We start from the raw sequence: 24,446 nt of genomic DNA, 5'->3' as shown, positions 1-24,446 counted from the left end.
GATGTGGGAGGGCAGTTTGGACCTAGAGGTGGATCCACAGCGTCCCCAACACACATGGGACCCTGGCCCCAGTCCCCTCCCACTGGGCCCGTCCTACCTCCACTCCCTTCCAAACCTTTTCTCTGGCTCCCAGCCACTAGGGGGAGAGGTGCTTTTGTTGGCTTAACCCTCCCCTTCCTCCCTTTCCAGATCTCAGCCCTCCTCTCTGCGCTGCCCTCTTCCCAGGCTCCCAGCCACTCTTTCCTTGTGCTGTCTGCCCTGAGTGGTGATAATAATACTCTTGACTCGTTAGCAAACAGCTGCCTTATCCCTTAGGTGCTGCTTCTCCTCTCAACAACCCTGCAAGGTGAGTGTTGTTATTTTCCCATTTCACAGCAGAAGGAGCAGAGACTTTATGAAGTCAAATGCTTTGTCCCGGGTCACACAGCTAGGAGGCTGTCTAGCCTTGAGTCCAGCAGCAACCAATAGCAGAAGCCTTTGTCCTGAAGCAGGGCCCCAGCTCCTTGAGCCCCACAGGCCCCTGGGCGCCCCTGCTTCACTCATGTGGCCAGATTAGAGGCATGAGACGCACGTGTGGCTCCCTCGCCAATGGCAAAGCCCTCGAGAATGAGGACCAGGTGTTACTCATTTTCTCCTCCGCAGCATCAGGCAAGGACTGGACACTCAGAAACTGCTAGTTGAAGAGAACTTCCGGCATGGTCAGAAGGGACACAGGGCAGGCAGACTGGTTGGCACCCCTGGGGCAACGCTGAGGCCCAGCCCAGAGGGAAGCAAAAGGCCAGAGTGCACCCTGGGGCTGGCTTTCTGGCTCCAGGCAGCCTGCGGGTCACTACTGTGTTTCCCTGAAAATAAGACCTAACTGGAAAATAAGCCCTAGCATGATTTTCCATGATAACATCCCCTGAACATAAGCCCTAATGCGTCTTTTGGAGCAAAAATTAATTAAGACCCGGTCTCCTTTTTGGGGAAACACGGTATTTGTTTTTCCAGCAACATGTCTGTGAAAACACAAGCCTCATGCAGTGTGTTCAGAGATGTCAAGGTGGATCCTTGCCTCGGTCCCCTCCACACTGTCCCCTCCTCCCCTCCCGCCTTCTCTAACCACCAGGTAATTGGAAAAAGACGTAGAACATCTTAAAAATATCAGATGAAGTGGAGTGGAAGTCACTCCTGCATCATGGAAAATAGGAGTTCCCCAAAGACTGTCTTCTGGTTTCCTGCTCCCTCCCCTCCCCTCCCCTCCCCTCCCTCCCCTCCCCTCCCCTCCCCTCTCCGGCCCGGTCTCTGTTCTGAACTTGGATTGTTGGAGGGGCGGGCAGCTGCACGGGCAATAGTGATTGGATTTGAATGGGTGGAGGAAGAAATTTCTCTGCTGTGGAACCCTAACCAAAAATGCTACTGGTCTTTTCCAAGAAGGCAAACAGCAGGTATATTAACAGAAACAGCGTGTTTTGTAACTGCTGAGGATCGGTGAGGAAATCGTGCATGAGCGCTGACTGGCATTTTGTTCCTCCACTCAGCACATTATGCTCCAATTATTTGTGCCCGGTCAGGTAGCTCTAATGTTCGGGGCCTGCTCTGCCATTTTCTGGCTCTGTGACCTTGAGCAAGTCACTTAACCTCTCTGAGCATCAGACACCTCATCTGTAAAATGTCAGGAGCAACGATTACCTCCAATCTTCTCTCTAAATATTGCCATGAGAATCAAGCGAAACGTGAAATGAGCAAGCAGACATGCTTGCTTTGTAAACTCTGCAACTTTACACATGTCACATATTACCACTCTGTTGTGTAGCCCACCTTCCAAACTAATTTTCATTCGTTGTCTCCCCTAGCTACCATCTTAATTCTCCAGTTCTGCCCATTATTCTCCCCCTGACCCCTGAATGTATCCTACTCAATTTTCAATCTCTGGGACTTGACTGGTTGACAAAGGGTGAGTCATACCAATGCCTCAGAAATTCACTACAGTTAAGAATAAGAGCAAGACTTCCTGAGTGAGAACCCCAGCTCCATTAGCAACTGCTGTGGGTCCTCAAGCAACTTGCTTCCCCTCTCTGTGCCTTGGTTTCCCCCACCTGAAAAGTGGACAATAAGAGTTCTTATCCCATAGAAGAGCTCTGAAAAGGGAATTCACAAATCCACACAAAGGGCTGAGAACACTGCCTGGCATAAGGTGGGCTGCTGGCTTTGATTGTACTGTATCGATCAGGAGAACGCCTGGGAAAGCAGAGCTGACACACAAGGGCATGGGGACAGGGCTGAGGGGTGGGGGAAGGAGACAATGGAGCTGGAAAGGAAGAGTAAGGGGAGAAGGGAGGAGAAAAGCCAGCCGACTGAGTTTTCAGAGGGTGTTTAGAGCAGGTTAGATGGGAAAGAGGCTGGAAACAGCAGGATGCTAGACTCAGTGAAACGAGAGAGAGATTATATTTGTTAAAGCTCAGTGAATACGGTCCTTGTAATTGAAAGTTTATAATCTAGGCAGGAAGGCAAGGCAACACATGAATAGCAAAGCGGCAATGCTAACAGGACGTGGTTTGCTGTAACACTATATGCGATCTCTAAGGTAGTGCATGATTGAATCTCAAATTGGCGATACTGGAAATGAAAAAGGAGAATTCAGAGGAGGGCAAGCCTTCTGTGTGTCCCAGCGGTGGCCACTGGCACGTGGAGATACAAGGGTACAAACCTTGCTCTTGGACTCATTTTCATTTTGTTGAAAGTGACAGTGGATCTAAGTTCTGTATATATTTGTAAATGTCTTTATTTCCCCCTTTCTTATAAATGATTTTTGGCTAGGCATAGGATTCTAAGTTTCAAACACTGTCCCACAGAACTTAGAAGGGATGTTTCCATGGTCTTTTAGCCCTCATTGTCACTGATGCAATTTTTGGTCCTATCAAAACTCCTTTCTTTGTAGGTAACCTGCTATTTTAGCTTGCAAAGTTTTTCAGACTTTCTCTTACTCTTGGTGTTTGCAAATTTCATCAGGATGAGTTGTTTTTTTGTTCATACCCCATTCAATCTGAAGATTTGTGTGTTTTTTTTTTTTTTTTTTTCAGCCCGGGAGGATTTTCTTCTACTATTTCTTGGATTATTTCTTCCTTTTAATTATTTCTGTTCTTTGGACAGGTACTGGGATCTCTGGATCTGTCATCCACGTCACTTAACTTTTATTTTATGTTATCTTCTTCTAATTCTTTATCTGTCTATGCTCAGTATGTTATCCAGTCTATCTACCCACTTTCTTTTTCATAACTACCTGTTTCTTGGTTTTAGTTTGGGTTCTGTAATAAGCAAACCCATAAAACATGATTTGAGTTCAAGTGGCTTATTTGGGGGGTGAAGCCAGGAACTGCCGTGGGGGAGTGGAGAAGTGAGTGGGGAAGAGAAGGCAGCCAGTTAAGGGTGTGTTATTGAGTCAGTTTACCACAGTTAATCAAGCTGCAAACCCTGGGAACCAGTGTCGACCACATGTTTCAGAGTTATGCCACCCAAGGGGTGAGGAAGGGGTATTCAGACAAAGTCCCATTTGCCATGGGTTGAGAGCTGCTTTGAGTATAGCGGGTGTGAACGCCTCAGCACTTCAGACAGGGCACACAGTAGGCAAACAGGACTCTGGAGGCCACAAGGGGAAAGAAAAGCAAAACCAAAAAGACATCTCAGGCAAAGACATGCAGGTGCTGGCAGTTGGGATCAGTTCTTTGTGCTTCAAAGTGGGAAAGGTGAGGAGACATGGGCAGGGTATGTACTACGAAGTTAAACAATTAAATTTGCAAACTTGTTGCAACAATGTTGCTAAACTTTTTTGATATCAGAGAGATTATTCATTATGAATTTGTACCAACTGGACAAACAGTTAACCAAGTTTACTATTTGGAAGTGCTGCAAAGGCTACATGAAAAAGTTATGTGACCTGAACTTTTTGCCAACAATTCATGGCTCTTGCATCACGACAATGCACCAGCTCACACAGCACTGTCTGTGAGGGAGCTTTTAGCCAGTAAACAAATAACTGTATTGGAATATCTTCCCTACTCACCTTATATGGCCCCCAAATGACTTCTTTCTTTACCTGAAGATAAAGGAAATATTGAAAGGTAGACGTTTTGATGACATTCAGGACAACAGCTCTGAAAAAGAGGTCCAAAATTGCTTTGAAGGGTGGATTAGGCACTGCCATCAGTGTATAGCTTCCCAAGGGGAGTACTTCAAAGGTGACCGTAGTGATATTCAGCAATGAGGTATGTAGCACTTTTTCTAGGGTGAGTTCATGAACTTAATTGTCAGACCTCATACGTCTAGTTTCATGGGTGCATTATTCCTCTCGTCTTTCTTTGAGGACACTGAACAACTTTTATTAAACTTCTTTCCATTTCCCTAAATGCTGGTCCATCTTCTGTAGTTCTGTAGAGCTTGGTGCTTCTCTTCAGGTTTTTGTTTGTTTGTTTGTTTTTTTCAAATTGATTTCAGGGAAATTTGTTGCATGACTGGGGCCAAGGGTGGGGAAGAGAAAAGTGTAGTATGTTCTAGAAGTTGTCTTGTGGAGGTGGAGGGCCTTAGATTATTCCTGGGTTCTACTAGGTGCCTGGAGCACTGCGCTGTCTCTTGCTTTTTCTACCCAAGTCCTAGAGACATTGCTCTGGTCTGGAGCCCAGTGTCTTTGCTGCCTGCTGCTTGGCAAGTGGGTAAAGGAAAGGATCAACCTGCCTGTTGTTCTAGATACCAGCTCTCAGACAACCACCTGGATGATGACCCCAAGACCTTCAGATCCATTGCCTCTGATTTGGAAAACTCCTAGAAAGACTCACACTATCCACAGTCTTCCTTCCCCTCCTGCACATGTTTTGAGCTGTGGTTCCTCCAAGAAATTGATTCTATATGATTTCTGTCCTGAGATTCCTCAACATTAGTGGTCTACCAATGCCACTCAGTGTTCCAGCTCTATTATGAATCTATTGTTTTTAAACATTTCTTTTCTGTCATGGCTAGGGATTGAGGAGGAAAGTAGTGGTAAAAGCATGTGCTCAGTCTACCATCTTGATTCAATGCCCAAGAAAGATCATTTAAAGAAGCACTGCTGGGTATTATAAAATTAGCCCCCACCACCACTGCCTACACTTGACATTTTATCAAGAGCCCACAGTAAGGATTTAGATATCAGATGAGTGTTTCCCTTTAATGTAACAAGTTGATAAGATGTGTGGAGGCAGGCTGTATGTTCCAACAATGGCTGCAACAATATCTGCCATCCGTACCATTTATGTAACCTAACAGTCCTCCCATTAAGTGGTAGGATTTACGTCTTCTCTTCTTGATCTGGGGCAGACGTTTGTGACTACCTCATGGCAGAATTCACTATGTAACTTCTGAGGCTGGATTATAAAAATGCCATGCACTTCTACCTTGTTCTCTTGGGACACTCACTCTTGAAACCCAGCCACCATGCTACGAGGGAGCCCAAATTAGCCCCTATAAAGAGACATATGGAGAGGCCATGCGCAGCCCAGCTGACACCCCAGCTGCCATGCATGTGAGTGAAGACATATCTGGATGATGGCAGACCTCACCTGCCAAGTCACCCCAAGCCTTTGAGTCTTCCCAGCTGAGGCCCCAAATATCCAGCTGTCCCAAATTTCTGACCCATAGAACCCATAAACACAATACAATGGCTGTTTCACATTTCTTAATTTCAAGATAAAACAACCTAAAGCAGTAGGTGGAACTCAAGCTACAGAGGATTCAGCTTCAAGGAAACCATTGTCGTTTTGTTCTCCCTCCCTGGAATGCCCTTTATTTTCTTCTTTACCTGGATAATTCTCCTTCATTCTTCAAGAATTAGCTCCACCTCCATCTCCATAAAGTCCTTCCTGACCAGTCCACCCATGGGGAGCTAATCTTCCCTTGGACTCTGGTGAACGTCTTTCTAGTTGCTAGAGAGACGTTGCACGGAATAGTGGAACTAGATGTGGAAATCTAGTTTTGACATCAGAAATATCTGGGAATGCTCACTGCGTTGGTGTTTGATCAAGAACCGGAGGCGACCTAAATTTCCATCAGTAGAAGAAAGATTAAATAAATTAAGGCACATGTAAACAATGGAATAATATGGAGGTATTTAAAAAGAATGAGGAAACTGTGTGTACTGAGAAGAAAGAACTGGCAGAATCAGCAGACATATATCAATATGTACTCAATATAATGTTGAAGGAAATAAAGTAGGTGACGGAATGCTATATTATTGTAAAATAAAGATAATTCTGTGTATATATACAGATGTATTTATTCTATCTCTATATACAGAGGGTGCCCAAAAAAATGTGTACACATTTTAAGAAAGGAAAAAACTGTACTAATTGTAATACTCAATATATACCGATAATAAAAGATGAATACAAGTCATGTTTGACTTCTGCAATTACAAGAGGTGCTCAAAGTGGTTACCATCAGCGTCCAGACACTTCTGATTACGGCGAGCTACTGCTTGAGCATACATATCAGCTCTTAAAATGTGTATACATTTTTTTTGGCACCTTCAGTATTTATTATTTTGGTGCAAAAGTAATTGTGGTTTAAAAGGTTGAAAATATTTGCAAAAACCGCAATTCCTTTTGCACCAACCTAATATATCTATCTGTATCCAGCTCCAGTTCCAGCACTATCTTCTATCTATCTATCTATCTATCTATCTATCTATCTATCTATCTATCTATCTATCTATCATCTATCATCTATCATCTATCTGTGTCTATCATCTACCTAGTTATCTATTTATCTACCCTTTCTATCTAGAAGGGTACTATAGTGGACATTAACCACTTCTGCTTGTCCAGAGACATTCATTCTGTCCTCTGGAAATCACACCCAGATCTCCCTTGGGGAACTATTTTCCCCCACATTCTATCCTTGTGGTTTGGTAAGACTCTATTCCTCCTACCGCCCCCCAGGGCTGCAACATGGGGCTCAGGTCTGGCCAATTAGAACACCAACTTTTCTCAGCCACAGTGATTGGTTCTGGACAACCAAGCTTGTCCAATCACAAGTCAGTCCTTGAGTAGACACTACAGAGAGGCGTCCACCTTCCTTGGAGAGCTCCGACCCTGGGGTGCGGTGCCTGAGTGATTGGGGAGAAATGCTTAGAGCTGCCTGTTCCAAGAGTGGTGCCCTTGTGAGGCTGCAGATCAGCTTCGGACCTTGGATCTCTGGGATATCAGGATTGAGCAAACTCGTACCCTTGCAATGAGTTCCATTGCTGCTCACATCCCCCAGGGCTGGTATCTTTGCTTGAAACGAAAACCCCTAATAAATAAAGAGACTCACAATATTGTAACAGCAGTTACCTCTGAGGAGTTAGAGTTAAGAGACTTTTAAGTTATTTCTCTATATTATTTATAATTTTTGATTAACATGTTCTACTTTTATAATTTAAAAATACATGGTAAGGCATTGGATGGGGGATGCCTTTTTCATCTTATACCATTCCTTTCATTACCCATCTTCCTGGCTTCCTTTAAATGGGCCTCTTGGGTTATAAGTTGTGTAAAGCAAAGCAAGGTGGGCTATGCATTTTTTATAACTGCTTTATTGAAATATAATTCACATACCATAAAATTTGTCCTTTTAGAGTGTACCATTTGGTGGTTTTTAGTGTAGTCACAGAACTGTGCAAATGCCACCACCATCTAATTCCAGACCATTTTCGTCATCCCAAAGAAGCCCCGTCCTCATTAACCATCACTCCCCATTTCCCTCTCCTGAAGCCCCTGGCAACCACTGGTCTGTTTTCTGTCTCTATGGATTCGACTATTCTGATGTTTTATACAAATAGAATTATACCATATATAATCTTTTTTGATTGGCTTCTTTCATGTAGCATAATATTTTTAAGGTCCTAATAGCCAATTAATAGATTAATGAATGACTTTAGAATGAGTGTCACCCAGCTAGCTGGCAGGTGGCAGAGCCAGAACTAGGATCCGTGTCCTGGACTCTGGATCCACTGCTCTTTGCACTGCAGTGCCCCAAGAGTGTAAAGAATCAGCTGACAGCCCACCTGGCTGTAATGGTTTGTGTGCAACCTCTGAGGAGCCTCTGATGGGCTTAATGTACCCATGAAATCAGGGCAATGGGCAGCCTGCCTGGGCTGCAGCCAGCAAGGCCCAAAAGCAGCATCCTGATAGTCCTCCATCACTGAAGACTATCAAGGTATTTCAGGGTAACTAAAGAAAGAACCCTCGCCTTCACCTCCCACCCTTCCCCACTCCCCACCATGACTCTACTTTAGACCAAAGCTTTTTCCATTAATCACACCAAATGTTTCTGAGATGAGTCTGAATTTATGAGCAAGAAGGTCAGAAAACATATCATCAGCTGGTAAGAGAGATTTCTGGTTAAAAAAGAATGGCTCATTAAATTTCAAAGTACCTTTGATTCTCCATAGAAGCAGGCTTGTGTCTTCATGGAGATGTAGTCACACTGCCATATGGAACTTCCTCTGTGCAAAAATTGCCTTTTGCCAGATTTATAAAAAACTGACACAAACCAAAAGGCAATGACAAAAACCCAGGATGAGCGGTTAAATTTGAATTTCGGATAAACAACACATAATTTTTTTAGTATTAATATGTTTGATGCAATATTTAGGACATGTTGTTTAATTTATTATTTACTGAATTATTTAATATGTCCTAAATATTGCACTGGATATAGTAATACTGAAAAAACTCATTTACTTTTTATCTGAAATTCAAAGCTAACTGGGCATCCTGTGTTTTACCTGGCGACTCTATGAAGACATGAAAAGAGACACGAGGTCCTTCTGCTTGTTTAAGGGCTAATGATCTCCTTGGTAGAAGCTCTCTTTTTCAGGATTCTGGTGTTTATTCAAAGAAAGATCACCCGCACGTCCCTAGCGTCTAATACCTGGTACAAAGAAGGGAAACAATAATTATTTTCAGAATGACTATCAGCCCATATATTCTATTGGGTGCCATGCCCTGTGCCCACAGGTGATCAGAGTTTACAGGGGTGGACTCAAGGGCTGTGACGGGGAGAGCATGGATGAAGACGCCTGTGCAGCCTGGAATCTGGTACAAAGGTCAGGAAAGGCTTCTAGAATGAGGTGAGACCTGACACGAGTAGAATGAAGCAGAGGGAAAGCAATGGGAGGCCTGAGAAAGCGTTTTGAACTGTATGCATGGGGCTGACAGGAGCCAGTTAGTTCAGGAGAATGTGGGGAAGGGAACGTCCTCTGCAGGAGGTGGGAGCAGCAGAGGAATGGAAGATAGGTCATGGGAGTTGGAGCAGAAAAGAAAAGGTATGGCTTAAGCTCAACATAGGGATTGTGGGATTATTTTCTCATGTGTTCCTCCCTCCCAAAAATAACGCTTAGAGATTACTGTACACACACACATCCTTATCTTGTACCAAGGAGAGGTAAATAGTTAGTGCGATAGCAGCTGCCATCTTGTGGTCATATTGCTAAAGACACCCGGAGGGAAAAGCGCCTAGGCTCGCCTTTGATCACTAGTTTTGTTACTGCTGCAGCGATGATGCTGATTAGATATCATTTATTGAGCTCCTCCAATGTGTAGCATACATTACTTCATTTAATTCTTGCAATAATCTTTCAAGGTAGATATTTTTGTTCCCATTTAACAGATGAGAAAGCCAAGCTGAAGAGAGGTCAAGTAACTTGCTCAAGGTTACACGGCTGAGCAGACAAGGAACCAGGATTTGAATCCAGATCTCTCTGGATTCACAAAGTTCATATATTTGCCACTACACAAGATTTCCAGATCCATGAATATGGTGCCTTACATTTAAAATAATATAATTTACATAATTTGCATAATATAAATATTATTTACAGTAATACTATTTGTGACAGGCAGCCCTCTAACATGGCTCCCAGGAATCCCACCTCACGGTATTTGGACCCTTGTATAGTCCCCTCCCCTTGAGTGTGGGTCACACTTAGTGACTTGCTTCTTATAAGTAGAATACAGCAAAACCAAGGTGATGTAATTTCTGAGATCAGGTTATAAAAGAGATACCATTAACGAGATACCACTTCCCAACCACTGGGATGGCTATTAGAAAATGGAAAATAGCAAATAGGTATTGGTGAAGATGTGGAGAAATTGGAACTCCTGTGCAGTGCTGGTGAGAAAGTAAAATGGTGTAGCTGCTGTGGAAAACAGAATGGCAGTTTCTCAAAAAGTTAAAAGTAGAATTACCATAGGATCCAGCAATCCCACTTCTGGATATATATGTACCCAAAGAATTGAAAGCAGAGACTCCAACACATATCTGTGCAATAGCATTCATGGCAACATTTATTCACAACAGCCAACAGGTGGGAACAACCCAAATGTCTGCAGACAAAATGTGGCATATATACACACAATAAAAAGTTATTCAAGCTTAAAAAGGAAGGAAATTCTGACACCTGCTATGACATGGATGAACGATAAAGACATTGTGGTAAGTGAAACAAACCAGTCACAAAAGGCAAGTGTTATATGAGGTCTGCCAATTAAGTTCGTGAACTTGTTGCAATGATGTCGCTAACCCTTTTTGATATCGGAGGGATTATTCATTATGAATTTGTACCAATTGGGCAAACAGTTAACCAAGATTACTATTTGGAGGTGCTGAAAGGCTTCGTGAAAAAGTTCGATGAAAACGACCAGAATTTTTGCCAACAATTCATGGCTCTTGCATCATGACAATGCACCAGCTCACACAGCACTGTCTGTGAGGGAGTTTTTAGCCAGTAAACACATAATTGTATTGGAACATCCTCCCTACTCACCTGATCTGGCCCCCAATGACTTCTTTCCTTACCTGAAGATAAAGGAAATATTGAACGGAAGACATTTTGATGACATTCAGGACATCAAGGGTAATACAATGACAGCTCTGATGGCCATTCCAGAAAAAGAGTTCCGAAATTGCTTTGAAGGGTGGACTAGGCGCTGGCATCAGTGCATAGCTTCCCAAGGGGAGTACTTCAAAGGTGACCGTAGTGATATTCAGCAATGAGGTATGTAGCACTTTTTCTAGGGTGAGTTCATGAACTTAATTGTCAGACCTCATACGTCTAGTTTCATGGGTGCATTATTCCTCTCGTCTTTCTTTGAGGACACTGAACAACTTTTATTAAACTTCTTTCCATTTCCCTAAATGCTGGTCCATCTTCTGTAGTTCTGTAGAGCTTGGTGCTTCTCTTCAGGTTTTTGTTTGTTTGTTTGTTTGTTTGTTTTCAAATTGATTTCAGGGAAATTTGTTGCATGACTGGGGCCAATAGTGGGGAAGAGAAAAGTGTAGTATGTTCTAGAAGTTGTCTTGTGGAGGTAGAGGGCCTTAGATTATTCCTGGGTTCTACTAGGTGCCTGGAGCACTGTGCTGTCTCTTGCTTTTTCTACCCAAGTCCTAGAGACATTGCTCTGGTCTGGAGCCCAGTGTCTTTGCTGCCTGCTGCTTGGCAAGTGGGTAAAGGAAAGGGTCAACCTGCCTGTTGTTCTAGATACCAGCTCTCAGACAACCACCTGGATGATGACCCCAAGACCTTCAGATCCATAGCCTCTGATTTGGAAAACTCCTAGAAAGACTCACACTATCCACAGTCTTCCTTCCCCTCCTGCACATGTTTTGAGCTGTGGTTCCTCCAAGAAATTGATTCTATATGATTTCTGTCCTGAGATTCCTCAACATTAGTGGTCTACTAATGCCACTCAGTGTTCCAGCTCTATTATGAATCTATTGTTTTTAAACATTTCTTTTCTGTCATGGCTAGGGATTGAGGAGGAAAGTAGTGGTAAAAGCATGTGCTCAGTCTACCATCTTGATTCAATGCCCAAGAAAGATCATTTAAAGAAGCACTGCTGGGTATTATAAAATTAGTCCCCACCACTACTGCCTACCCTTGACATTTTATCAAGAGCCCACAGTAAGGATTTAGATATCAGATGAGTGTTTCCCTTTAATGTAACGAGTTGATAAGATGTGTGGAGGCAGGCTGTGTGTTCCAACAATGGCTGCAACAATATCTGCCATCCGTACCATTTATGTAACCTAACAGTCCTCGCATTAAGTGGTAGGATTTACGTCTTCTCTTCTTGATCTGGGGCAGACATTTGTGACTACCTCATGGCAGAATTCACTATGTAACTTCTGAGGCTGGATTATAAAAATGCCATGCACTTCTACCTTGCTCTCTTGGGACACTCACTCTTGAAACCCAGCCACCATGCTACGAGGGAGCCCAAACTAGCCCCTATGAAGAGACATATGGAGAGGTCATGCGCGGCCCAGCTTCCACCCCAGCTGCCATGCATGTGAGTGAAAACATATCTGGATGATGGCAGACCTCACCTGCCAAGTCACCCCAAGCCTTTGAGTCTTCCCAGCTGAGGCCCCAAATATTGTGGGACAGAGTCCAGCTGTCCCAAATTTCTGACCCATAGAACCCATAAACACAATAAAATGGTTGTTTCACATTTTTTAATTTCAAGACAAAACAACCTAAAGCAGTAGGTGGAACTCAAGCTACAGAGGGTTCAGCTTCAAGGAAACCATTCTCGTTTTGTTCTCCCTCCCTGGAATGCCCTTTATTTTCTTCTTTACCTGGATAATTCTCCTTCATTCTTCAAGAATTAGCTCCACCTCCATCTCCATAAAGTCCTTCCTGACCAGTCCACCCATGGGGAGCTAATCTTCCCTTGGACTCTGGTGAACGTCTTTCTAGTTGCTAGAGAGACATTGCACGGAATAGTGGAACTAGATGTGGAAATCTAGTTTTGACATCAGAAATATCTGGGAATGCTCACTGCGTTGGTGTTTGATTAAGAACCGGAGGTGACCTAAATTTCCATCAGTAGAAGAAGGATTAAATAAATTAAGGCACATGTAAACAATGGAATAAAATGGAGGTATTTAAAAAGAATGAGGAAACTGTGTGTACTGAGAAGAAAGAACCGGCAGAATCAGCAGACATATATCAATATGTACTCAATATAATGTTGAAGGAAATAAAGTAGGTGACGGAATGCTATATTATTGTAAAATAAAGATAATTCTGTGTATATATACAGATGTATTTATTCTATCTCTATATACAGAGGGTGCCAAAAAAATGTGTACACATTTTAAGAAAGGAAAAAACTGTACTAATTGTAATATTCAATATATACCGATAATAAAAGATGAATACAAGTCATGTTTGACTTCTGCAATTACAAGAGGTGCTCAAAGTGGTTACCATCAGCATCCAGACACTTCTGATTACGGCGAGCTACTGCTTGAGCATAGATATCAGCTCTTAAAATGTGTATACATTTTTTTTGGCACCTTCAGTATTTATTATTTTGGTGCAAAAGTAATTGTGGTTTAAAAGGTTGAAAATATTTGCAAAAACCGCAATTCCTTTTGCACCAACCTAATATATCTATCTGTATCCAGCTCCAGTTCCAGCACTATCCTCTATCTATCTATCTATCTATCTATCTATCTATCTATCTATCTATCTATCTATCATCTATCATCTATCTGTGTCTATCATCTACCTAGTTATCTATTTATCTACCTTTTCTATCTAGAAGGGTACTATAGTGGACATTAACCACTTCTGCTTGTCCAGAGACATTCATTCTGTCCTCTGGAAATCACACCCAGATCTCCCTTGGGGAACTATTTTTCCCCACATTCTATCCTTGTGGTTTGGTAAGACTCTATTCCTCCCACTGCCCCCCAGGGCTGCAACATGGGGCTCAGGTCTGGCCAATTAGAACACCAACTTTTCTCAGCCACAGTGATTGGTTCTGGACAACCAAGCTTGTCCAATCACAAGTCAGTCCTTGAGTGGACACTACAGAGAGGCATCCACCTTCCTTGGAGAGCTCCGACCCTGGGGTGCGGTGCCTGAGTGATTGGGGAGAAATGCTTAGAGCTGCCTCTTCCAAGAGTGGTGCCCTTGTGAGGCTGCAGATCAGCTTCGGACCTTGGATCTCTGGGATATCAGGATTGAGCAAACTCGTACCCTTGCAATGAGTTCCATTGCTGCTCACATCCCCCGGGGCTGGTATCTTTGCTTGAAACGAAAACCTCTAATAAATAAAGAGACTCACAATATTGTAACAGCAGTTACCTCTGAGGAGTTAGAGTTAAGAGACTTTTAAGTTATTTCTCTATATTATTTATAATTTTTGATTAACATGTTCTACTTTTATAATTTAAAAACACATGGTAAGGCATTGCACTGGGGATGCCTTTTTCATCTTATACCATTCCTTTCATTACCAATCTTCCTGGCTTCCTTTAAATGGGCCTCTTGGGTTATAAGTTGTGTAAAGTAAAGCAAGGTGGGCTATGCATTTTTTATAACTGCTTTATTGAAATATAATTCACATACCATAAAATTTGTCCTTTTAGAGTGTACCATTTGGTGGTTTTTAGTGTAGTCACAGAACTGTGCAAATGCCACCACCATCTAATTCCAGACCATTTTCGTCATCCCAAAGAAGCCCCATCCTCATTAACCATCACCCCCATTTCCCTCTCCTGAAGCCCCTGGCAACCACTGGTCTGTTTTCTGTCTCTATGGATTCGACTATTCTGATGTTTTATACAAATAGAATTATATCATATATAATCTTTTGTGATTGGCTTCTTTCATGTAGCATAATATTTTTAAGGTCCTAATAGCCAATTAATAGATTAATGAATGACTTTAGAATGAGTGTCACCCAGCTAGCTGGCAGGTGGCAGAGCCAGAACTAGGATCCGTGTCCTGGACTCTGGATCCACTGCTCTTTGCACTGCAGTGCCCCAAGAGTGTAAAGAATCAGCTGACAGCCCACCTGGCTGTAATGGTTTGTGTGCAACCTCTGAGGAGCCTCTGATGGGCTTAATGTACCCATGAAATCAGGGCAATGGGCAGCCTGCCTGGGCTGCAGCCAGCAAGGCCCAAAAGCAGCATCCTGATAGTCCTCCATCACTGAAGACTATCAAGGTATTTCAGGGTAACTAAAGAAAGAACCCTCGCCTTCACCTCCCACCCTTTCCCCACTCCCCACCATGACTCTACTTTAGACCAAAGCTTTTTCCATAAATCACACCAAATGTTTCTGAGATGAGTCTGAATTTATGAGCAAGAAGGTCAGAAAACATATCATCAGCTGGTAAGAGAGATTTCTGGTTAAAAAAGAATGGCTCATTAAATTTCAAAGTACCTTTGATTCTCCATAGAAGCAGGCTTGTGTCTTCATGGAGATGTAGTCACACTGCCATATGGAACTTCCTCTGTGTAAAAATTGTCTTTTGCCAGATTTATAAAAAACTGACACAAACCAAAAGGCAATGACAAAAACCCAGGATGAGCGGTTAAATTTGAATTTCGGATAAACAACACATAATTTTTTTAGTATTAATATGTTTGATGCAATATTTAGGACATGTTGTTTAATTTATTATTTACTGAATTATTTAATATGTCCTAAATATTGCACTGGATATAGTAATACTGAAAAAACTCATTTACTTTTTATCTGAAATTCAAAGCTAACTGGGCATCCTGTGTTTTACCTGGCGACTCTATGAAGACATGAAAAGAGACACGAGGTCCTTCTGCTTGTTTAAGGGCTAATGATCTCCTTGGTAGAAGCTCTGTTTTTCAGGATTCTGGTGTTTATTCAAAGAAAGATCACCCGCACGTCCCTAGCGTCTAACACCTGATACAAAGAAGGGAAACAATAATTATTTTCAGAATGACTATCAGCCCATATATTCTATTGGGTGCCATGCCCTGTGCCCACAGGTGATCAGAGTTTACAGGGGTGGACTCAAGGGCTGTGACGGGGAGAGCATGGATGAAGACGCCTGTGCAGCCTGGAATCTGGTACAAAGGTCAGGAAAGGCTTCTAGAATGAGGTGAGACCTGACACAAGTAGAATGAAGCAGAGGGAAAGCTTGAGCAATGGGAGGCCTGAGAAAGCGTTTTGAACTGTATGCATGGGGCTGACAGGAGCCAGTTAGTTCAGGAGAATGTGGGGAAGGGAACGTCCTCTGCAGGAGGTGGGAGCAGCAGAGGAATGGAAGATAGGTCATGGGAGTTGGAGCAGAAAAGAAAAGGTATGGCTTAAGCTCAATATAGGGATTGTGGGATTATTTTCTCATGTGCTCCTCCCTCCCAAAAATAACGCTTAGAGATTACTGTACACACACACATCCTTATCTTGTACCAAGGAGAGGTAAATAGTTAGTGCGATAGCAGCTGCCATCTTGTGGTCATATTGCTAAAGACACCCGGAGGGAAAAGCGCCTAGGCTCGCCTTTGATCACTAGTTTTGTTACTGCTGCAGCGATGATGCTGATTAGATATCATTTATTGAGCTCCTCCGATGTGTAGCATACATTACTTCATTTAATTCTTGCAATAATCTTTCAAGGTAGATATTTTTGTTCCCATTTAACAGATGAGAAAGCCAAGCTGAAGAGAGGTCAAGTAACTTGCTCAAGGTTACACGGCTGAGCAGACAAGGAACCAGGATTTGAATCCAGATCTCTCTGGATTCACAAAGTTCATATATTTGCCACTACACAAGATTTCCAGATCCATGAATATGGTGCCTTACATTTAAAATAATATAATTTACATAATTTGCATAATATAAATATTATTTACAGTAATACTATTTGTGACAGGCAGCCCTCTAACATGGCTCCCAGGAATCCCACCTCACGGTATTTGGACCCTTGTATAGTCCCCTCCCCTTGAGTGTGGGTCACACTTAGTGACTTGCTTCTTATAAGTAGAATACAGCAAAACCAAGGTGATGTAATTTCTGAGATCAGGTTATAAAAGAGATACCATTAACGAGATACCACTTCCCAACCACTGGGATGGCTATTAGAAAATGGAAAATAGCAAATAGGTATTGGTGAAGATGTGGAGAAATTGGAACTCCTGTGCAGTGCTGGTGAGAAAGTAAAATGGTGTAGCTGCTGTGGAAAACAGAATGGCAGTTTCTCAAAAAGTTAAAAGTAGAATTACCATAGGATCCAGCAATCCCACTTCTGGATATATATGTACCCAAAGAATTGAAAGCAGAGACTCCAACACATATCTGTGCAATAGCATTCATGGCAGCATTTATTCACAACAGCCAACAGGTGGGAACAACCCAAATGTCTGTAGACAAAATGTGGCATATACACACACAATAAAATGTTATTCAAGCTTAAAAAGGAAGGAAATTCTGACACCTGCTATGACATGGATGAACGATAAAGACATTGTGGTAAGTGAAACAAACCAGTCACAAAAGGCAAGTATTATATGAGGTCTGCCAATTAAGTTCGTGAACTTGTTGCAATGATGTCGCTAACCCTTTTTGATATCGGAGGGATTATTCATTATGAATTTGTACCAATTGGGCAAACAGTTAACCAAGATTACTATTTGGAGGTGCTGAAAGGCTTCGTGAAAAAGTTCGATGAAAACGACCAGAATTTTCGCCAACAAGTCATGGCTCTTGCATCATGACAATGCACCAGCTCACACGGCACTGTGTGTGCGGGAGTTTTTAGCCAGTAAACACATAATTGTATTGGAACATCCTCCCTACTCACCTGATCTGGCCCCCAATGACTTCTTTCCTTACCTGAAGATAAAGGAAATATTGAACGGAAGACATTTTGATGACATTCAGGACATCAAGGGTAATACAATGACAGCTCTGATGGCCATTCCAGAAAAAGAGTTCCAAAATTGCTATGAAGGGTGGACTAGGCGCTGGCATCAGTGCATAGCTTCCCAAGGGGAGGACTTTGAAGGTGACTGTTGTGATATTTAGCAATGAGGTATGTAGCATTTTTTTCTAGGATGAGTTCGTGAACTTAATTGTCTAACCTTGTATAATTCTACTTATATGAGCTATCTAATGCAGTCAAATTCATAGAGACAGAAAGTAGAATGGTGGTTACAAGGGGCCTGGGGTGGGAAGGGGAAACACAGAGTCGTTGTTTAATGGATAAAAAGTTTTAATTTTGCTAGATGAAGCGTTCTGGAGATGGTTGCACAATACAAATGTACTTAACACCACCGAATTGCTCCCTTAACATGGTTAAGATGGCAAATTCTATGTTGTATGTTTTTTAGAAAAGGAAAAAAAGGAAGGAAAGTCTGACACATGCTACAAGATGACTGAACCTTGAAAACATGATGCTAAGTGTAATAATCCAGCCACAAAAAGAACAAATACTGTATGATTCCACTTGTATGAGGTCCCTGGAGTAGTCAGAGTCATAGAGACCAGAAGTAGAATGGCAGTTGCCAGGGCTGGGGGCAGGGGGGTGGGGAGTTAGTGTTTAATGGGGACAGAGTTTCTGTTGGGGATGATGAAGACATTTTGGAGCTGGTTGGTGGTGATGGTTGTGCTATATGTGACGATGCTTCATGCCACTGAATTACATACTTAAAAATGGTTAAAATGGTATATTTTGTGTTATGTATATTTGAGTACAGTAATAATACATTAACAATAATTTCTTAAAAGCCTGTGACTTCCGTCTTGCTGGCATGCTCTTTTTCTCTCCCACATACTCCCTTTGATGAAGCCAGCTGCCATGGTGTGAGCCGCCCCATGCAGAAGCTCCCGTGACAAGGAACTGAGACCCTCTGTCCAACTGAATCCTGCCACTGAATGAGCTGGAAAACAAATCCTGGCCCCGTTGATTCTTGGGGAGACCGTGGTCCCAGCTGTCACCCTGATTGAGACCCTGAGCCGGAGGGCCCAGCTAAGCTGCACGCAGGTTCCTGACCCACAGAAACGGTGAGGAAATCAATGTTTGTTGTTTTGGAGTAATTTGTTAGTTCGCAAGAGAGAGCTAATACACTGTTCTTGGCATGTCTGCCACACAAATCTTGTTAGTTGGATGAGATGGCATTTATGGAGGTGCACGGAAACGTTAGGCATTGCAGAAGGACAAAGAATGACATAAGAGGCAGTGTCATCTAGTGATTGAGAGCCCAGACTTTGGAGCCAGACTGTTTGCGTTTGTTTACAGGCTCTGCCACTTTCCAGCTGTGTGACTCTGGGCAAGTTAGTTCCTGTCTCTGTGCTTCAGTTTCCTCTATAAAATGGAGATAATAAGTACCTTCCTCAGAATGTCACTAAGGATTGTAATTACTTATAAAGCACTTAGAACAGTGTCTGGCACACAGTTCTTTATGGTACTATATAAATGACATTTTGCTAATTATGACTACCACTAAAGGATCTTATAATTTTGTTAAATATCTAAACCATAGTAGCTAGGTAGGGGCTGTTGTTCACAGCTGTTGCTATGATAGATACTTCTTACTTAATTCTGTGTATACGTATGTACATTGGTTACCAAGGTAACTCACATGGTTGGGTTCCCTGATGTTTTAGGACCACCCCCCCACCCCACACGCCACCACCATCAAGACAAGAGGGCTCCCAAGAACAACCTATAGCAGGTACAGCAAACTCAGACACCTGGGAGAGACAGAGAAGTCTGTTTGCTCCTACAGGCTGGGGAAATACTGTGCACATGTCAGACCCTGGTGGGAGGTCCCTCCAGACTTATCCTTAGATGGAGTATCACAGAAACTGGACAGCCCCTTCTTCCCCCACTTTCTGAGTTGCAGGGATGAAGAAACCAAATACAAGTGGTCATGTTCCCTGGGGAAGGTGGGAACAGGTAGTTGATCCAGGGCCCTGGGCTTTGGGGGACTAGGCTCTATTCCCACTACCTGAGTGACTGTGGGCGAGTCGCCCTCTTTCCCTGGGCCTCAAACTCCAAATCTGTAAGAAGAGGTAGCTAGACGATCACCCTGTGATCTGAGAGGCAGTGTGGGAGGTGATTAAGCAGATGAACACTGAGGCCAAAGGCTTAGGTTTGGATCCGGGCACTGTCACAAACCAGCTGCGTGACTTCAGGCAAATCAATTCACCTCCCCGTGCCTCAATTTCCTCATCTGTAAAGTGGGCATAATAATAGAACCTGCCTCACAAGGTTGTTGATGGGCACACATGAGTAAATAGACAGAAAGCACCTAGGGCTATGCCTGACACATGCTCCGTAAATGTAGCCATTCATATGACTCTTGGGCTCTTCTTTTGTGTTTTGGACACGAGGTAAGATGTGGGAAAGAGGTCAAGGTCACTCAGATTCCTCTAGACCTGGAGATGATGCCATCTGGAAGGTGCTCTGGGGCACAGCAGGGACTGGGGCCAACTTCAAAGCAGAAACAGGATTAGAAGTCTGAAACCTGAAGCTCAGAAAGAGGAAGGTCTCGCCCAAGGCCCATATGCAAGTCAGTGGCACCCAGGCTGGTGAAAGCGACAGTGTACAGTGAACACGTTTAGGTATTGGATTAGAGTCTAGAGCTATAACTATGGGCTTTAACTAAATGTTTCAATTGCTTTGGTCGTCATGTAACTTATAGTCAAAGATTGAGAAAGTATGTTAGTCATATGCTAGAGGCCTGCCTGTAAGACAAGTTCCAGGAAAAATGTTTAAAAGTACACTTTGCTTGAGATAAAAGAGAAATGTAGCTATTCATCGTTAAGCATAAAGTAATGATAGCTTAAACAACAAAATTCACAAGATGTTTACTTCCCGCATTTGCTTCAAAGATAACGTCACCAACATACCACCCTGAGCCAGATAGATCATCCGACCAACCACAGTGCTGAAAGCTCTAGATAAGATGACATCAGGACCTAAATACATCAGACAAAGGAAAACCACTGAAGCTTGCACAGGAACTAGCCAATCAGCTTCGCCCGTGACCCCTAATACGTAACCCTCAATCTTGGCCTTTAAAAACCCTTGATTAAAAACCATTGGGGAGTTCAGGAGTTAAGCAATAGCTTCCCGGTCTCCTGGCTGGGCGACTTGCCAAGACTTTGCTTCAATGTCTCCACAGCAAAACGCAGTGCTCAGTGTTTGGCTCTGCTGTGCATCCAATGGCCAGACTCTCTTCAGTTCAATAACACTGGCGATCCCCCAGGCGTGGAGAGCTCTGGAATCCTTCCCTTGCACCTTCTTGGCCCCCAAGGGCTGACCACAGGGTCCGTGCTGGGAAATGACCAGCCTTCCATCTTGAAAGATTGGCAGATGTCCCCAATGGATGGGGATATATGCATGCAAAGTGGCCCTGGCTTCCATGGAGGAGGAAAAAGCAAGCAGCCACGCCTCAGCTGCCAGCTAAAATGTGATCTAATTTAGGAAGTTTGGAGAAAACCTTGTAGTATGCAAGTGACTGGCACAAAGTGACCTCTTGAATAATGTGGGTGCCCTGCCCCCCTCCCACCCAGCAAGCTTTTTCCCTGCTGCCTTCCTCTACCCCCCACACACAGTGGTCTCACCCCTGGTGTGGGAGGCAGGGGGTGGGGTGGGACGCACCAGCTTCAGTCAGGCATTTCAGTTCTAACATCACCACTCACCATGACTTGGGGCAAGTCGTTTCCCTCTCTGAGCCTCCATTTTCCATCTTTAATTCTGTAGCCTTTAGTTTTCTCAACTGTAAATGCAAATAACAATATCTGTTTCATAGGGTTATTTTGAGGATGAATATGTGAATAGAAATGGTTAAATAGGTTAAGTGAAAGAAGTCGGTTAAAAAGTACTGTGATGTCAGTCGTATTAGAGTAAGTATATATGTGCGTGCTCAATGTTACTGCACAGGAAATATCTGGCCCATTTGGGACAGGCTCAGGGGAACAGTGGGGGCTACTGATGAAAAACACACACTAGAACTAGACTGGGTATAAATCTCCGTTCCATCCCTTCCTACCTGTGTAGATGTGAGTAAATCACCTAACTTCTCTGTACCTCAGTTTCTTCAACTGGAAATTGGAGGTAGTAATAATCAGTACCTACCTACCGAATATGGTAGCTGAGGAAATATGTGTGACATGCACAATGCCCAACACACAGTAGGTGCTCAATAAATGCTCGCTACAGCTCTACGTGGGCTGAGCTCACAATGATTTTCAGGCTTTCGTGGAACTTCCTGCAATTCCTACATCGATTATGAATTACTTCCACATCTCTGGGGGAGACATTTATACGAATTGTAGTTATGTGGCAAGTGACTGGCACAAAGTGACCTTTTGAGTAACTTGGGAGCCCTGTTCTACCTGCCACTCAGCAAGCTTTTTTCCTCTCTACATCGTGTGAGAAAGGCACGGAGGGCCTGACCCAGGGTCACTACAGCAAGGCACAAACATTTGTATGGCTGGAAAGATGGCTGCCAACAAGGAGAAAGGAGTTGGAGCTCAGAGGGTGGGGTGGGGTGCTGCGTGAGGGATGTGAACTGTGGGGAGAAGAAGGGTGTTCTGACTGAACCCCCTCTGGGGTCCTCAGGGAGCTGTGCTTGGGGGCTTTCTGCCTCAGTGGTGACCAGAGATACAACGTGAAGAGAAGAAGGGGGAGTCTAACACGTGGGTATATAGGTGCTCACTATAAAATGGATTCAATTTTACTGCTTGTTTGAAAATTTTCAGTTGTATGTTGGAAAACTTATTAGCCAAGGGGGAGATAGAGAGAACGAGAATGAGGGAGCGATGGAATGAGAATGAGGGAGAGATAACAAAAATGAGAGAGAGAGAGGGACAGAAATGACTGAGAGAGAGAAGGCAAGAATGAGAATGGGGGGGGGGATAGAATGAGAATGAACAGGGTCTGAGGCAGATGACAGAGACCGTCCGTGGACTCAGGCATGTCACACAGTGTAGAGCGATTAACTCCCTTGGATGTCACGTAGGCCACCCTTCTTGCTTTCCAGATGAAGAAACCTCTGTTGGTTCAAGGTCACCCATCCAGGTGCAGTGGCACACGCTCCTGTCGCAGCACTGAGCTGCCTCATGTTTTGGATACAAAACAATGGAGGATTTTTCCCAAAGCATCCATCTCATGCAGAAAGTTCTGTATGCCTCTGACTCATCCAGATGGGTAAAGGCCAGAGTGGGCGGGGCTGAAGGAGCTGTGGGCTGATCCCCATGGAGGACAGGTGCTCAAAAAGCCTAAGGGGGGTGACTGGCCTCAGGGGACGGGCCTGCCCCACCCTGAAGAAGCCTGATCTGTGGAAACGCCCATCACGTGTTCCTTGCAGAAGGAGTTATTAGAAAGCCTCTCCAGAAGGGGTTATGTCAGTTTTTGTCACATTGTCATATTTTAGCCCATCACTTTCTCAGAATCCCCCTCCCCTACCAAGCAGCAACTCATGATGAAAATACACCAGCGTGAAGTAATGGGATTGCAGGAACTAGAGTCTTGGACACACTTGGCTTTCACCTCCGCTCCGTTTCCTGCTAGCTGGTGACATTGGTCACGACATCTGGATTCTCAGCTCCTCCGTTTCCTCACCTGTAAAATGGCAAATTACCTCACCAGGCTTTTGGGAAATGAACTGAGATAATATAACACCACAGGCTTAATACAGTGTCTTGCATGTATAAACACGCAGTAAATGATAAGTAGTGTTGCTATTTTTGTTGTGGTAGTGTGTTGTTTATTTTATTTGTTAATTTTAAAAGACTCATCCACTTAGGAGCTTCCACAAGAGGTAAGTAACACCCCCTCTAAATCTCAATTTCCTTCTCTGGAGAATAAGACAAGTAACTCCCACTTCAAAGATTGTCGTGAAAATTTGGGATTAATTATGTAAATTGCCTGCCTCATAGCCAGAAAAGGCCATGCTACCAGGCCCTCTCCTGCACCCAGGGCAGACATTACTAGTTGAGCTTAGATACAATGGCATTTTTGTCAATGCATGAGTGAAGGTGAGGATGGAGATGAACTCTATTTGCCATCCTTGGCTTGTACTCAATGAATATTAATTCCCATGATCCTTTTCTATCACCTTTCCTTCCCAAATAACTAACCTCCATGTGCTGACCTGATTTGGTGAGAGTTTCAATCTGGATGAGGCTGTGCTCAAAATTGTAGGGTCCCATGAATTATGTTGACTTCAAATACATGTTGACACTGTGTCCCTTACCATCCAGATTCTTGGGTTTCCCAGAAAAAGTATTCTATCTAGGGAAAGGCCCCCTGTAGGGTTAGGGTATCCCGTAAGTGGAGGTATGGGGGCTGACGTTCCAGGAGCTCTATGTCCCTCACATCCATACTCAGTGTTTAAAATTTCTACTTCAAAGCTTTATACCTTGGCCCTCACACATTTTGAATATGAAAACACCGCAGGAAGAATAACTCCATAAAATATTTCAGTTATTTATTATATTGTTCGGAGCTAAGAGTTGACTTTGAGAGGCCTGAGTACACCAACGATTGGGAAAAACTATGAGGAATGCAATTAGTTTTGAAAAATAAAATTTGACTATAGAATTCTAGAACAGTGCTGAACTTGAAGGTAGGCAGAACTGAGTTCAAATTCAAGCCAGACCACA

The 24,446-nt window shown here is 43.4% G+C and overlaps 1 long non-coding RNA gene across 2 annotated transcripts; it reads left to right on the top strand.

Moving 5' to 3' along the window:
* The first annotated feature begins 216 nt into the window (after positions 1-216).
* Positions 217-23,491, top strand: LOC141568843 (uncharacterized). 2 transcript variants are annotated; one of them, XR_012492075.1, is made up of 3 exons: positions 217-346; positions 18,623-18,833; positions 22,823-23,491. It is a non-coding gene; the product is annotated as an uncharacterized LOC141568843 (long non-coding RNA). The 2 variants fall into 2 exon arrangements; XR_012492074.1 differs by having other exon boundaries at positions 220-346; positions 18,619-18,833.
* Positions 23,492-24,446: the final 955 nt, after the last annotated feature.

This window comes from Rhinolophus sinicus, linkage group LG02 (assembly GCF_036562045.2).
Source record: "Rhinolophus sinicus isolate RSC01 linkage group LG02, ASM3656204v1, whole genome shotgun sequence".
NCBI classification, from domain to species: Eukaryota; Metazoa; Chordata; class Mammalia; order Chiroptera; family Rhinolophidae; genus Rhinolophus; species Rhinolophus sinicus.
The sequence above is the reverse complement of the archived record's forward strand: the minus strand, read 5'-3'. Positions and strand labels throughout refer to the sequence as shown.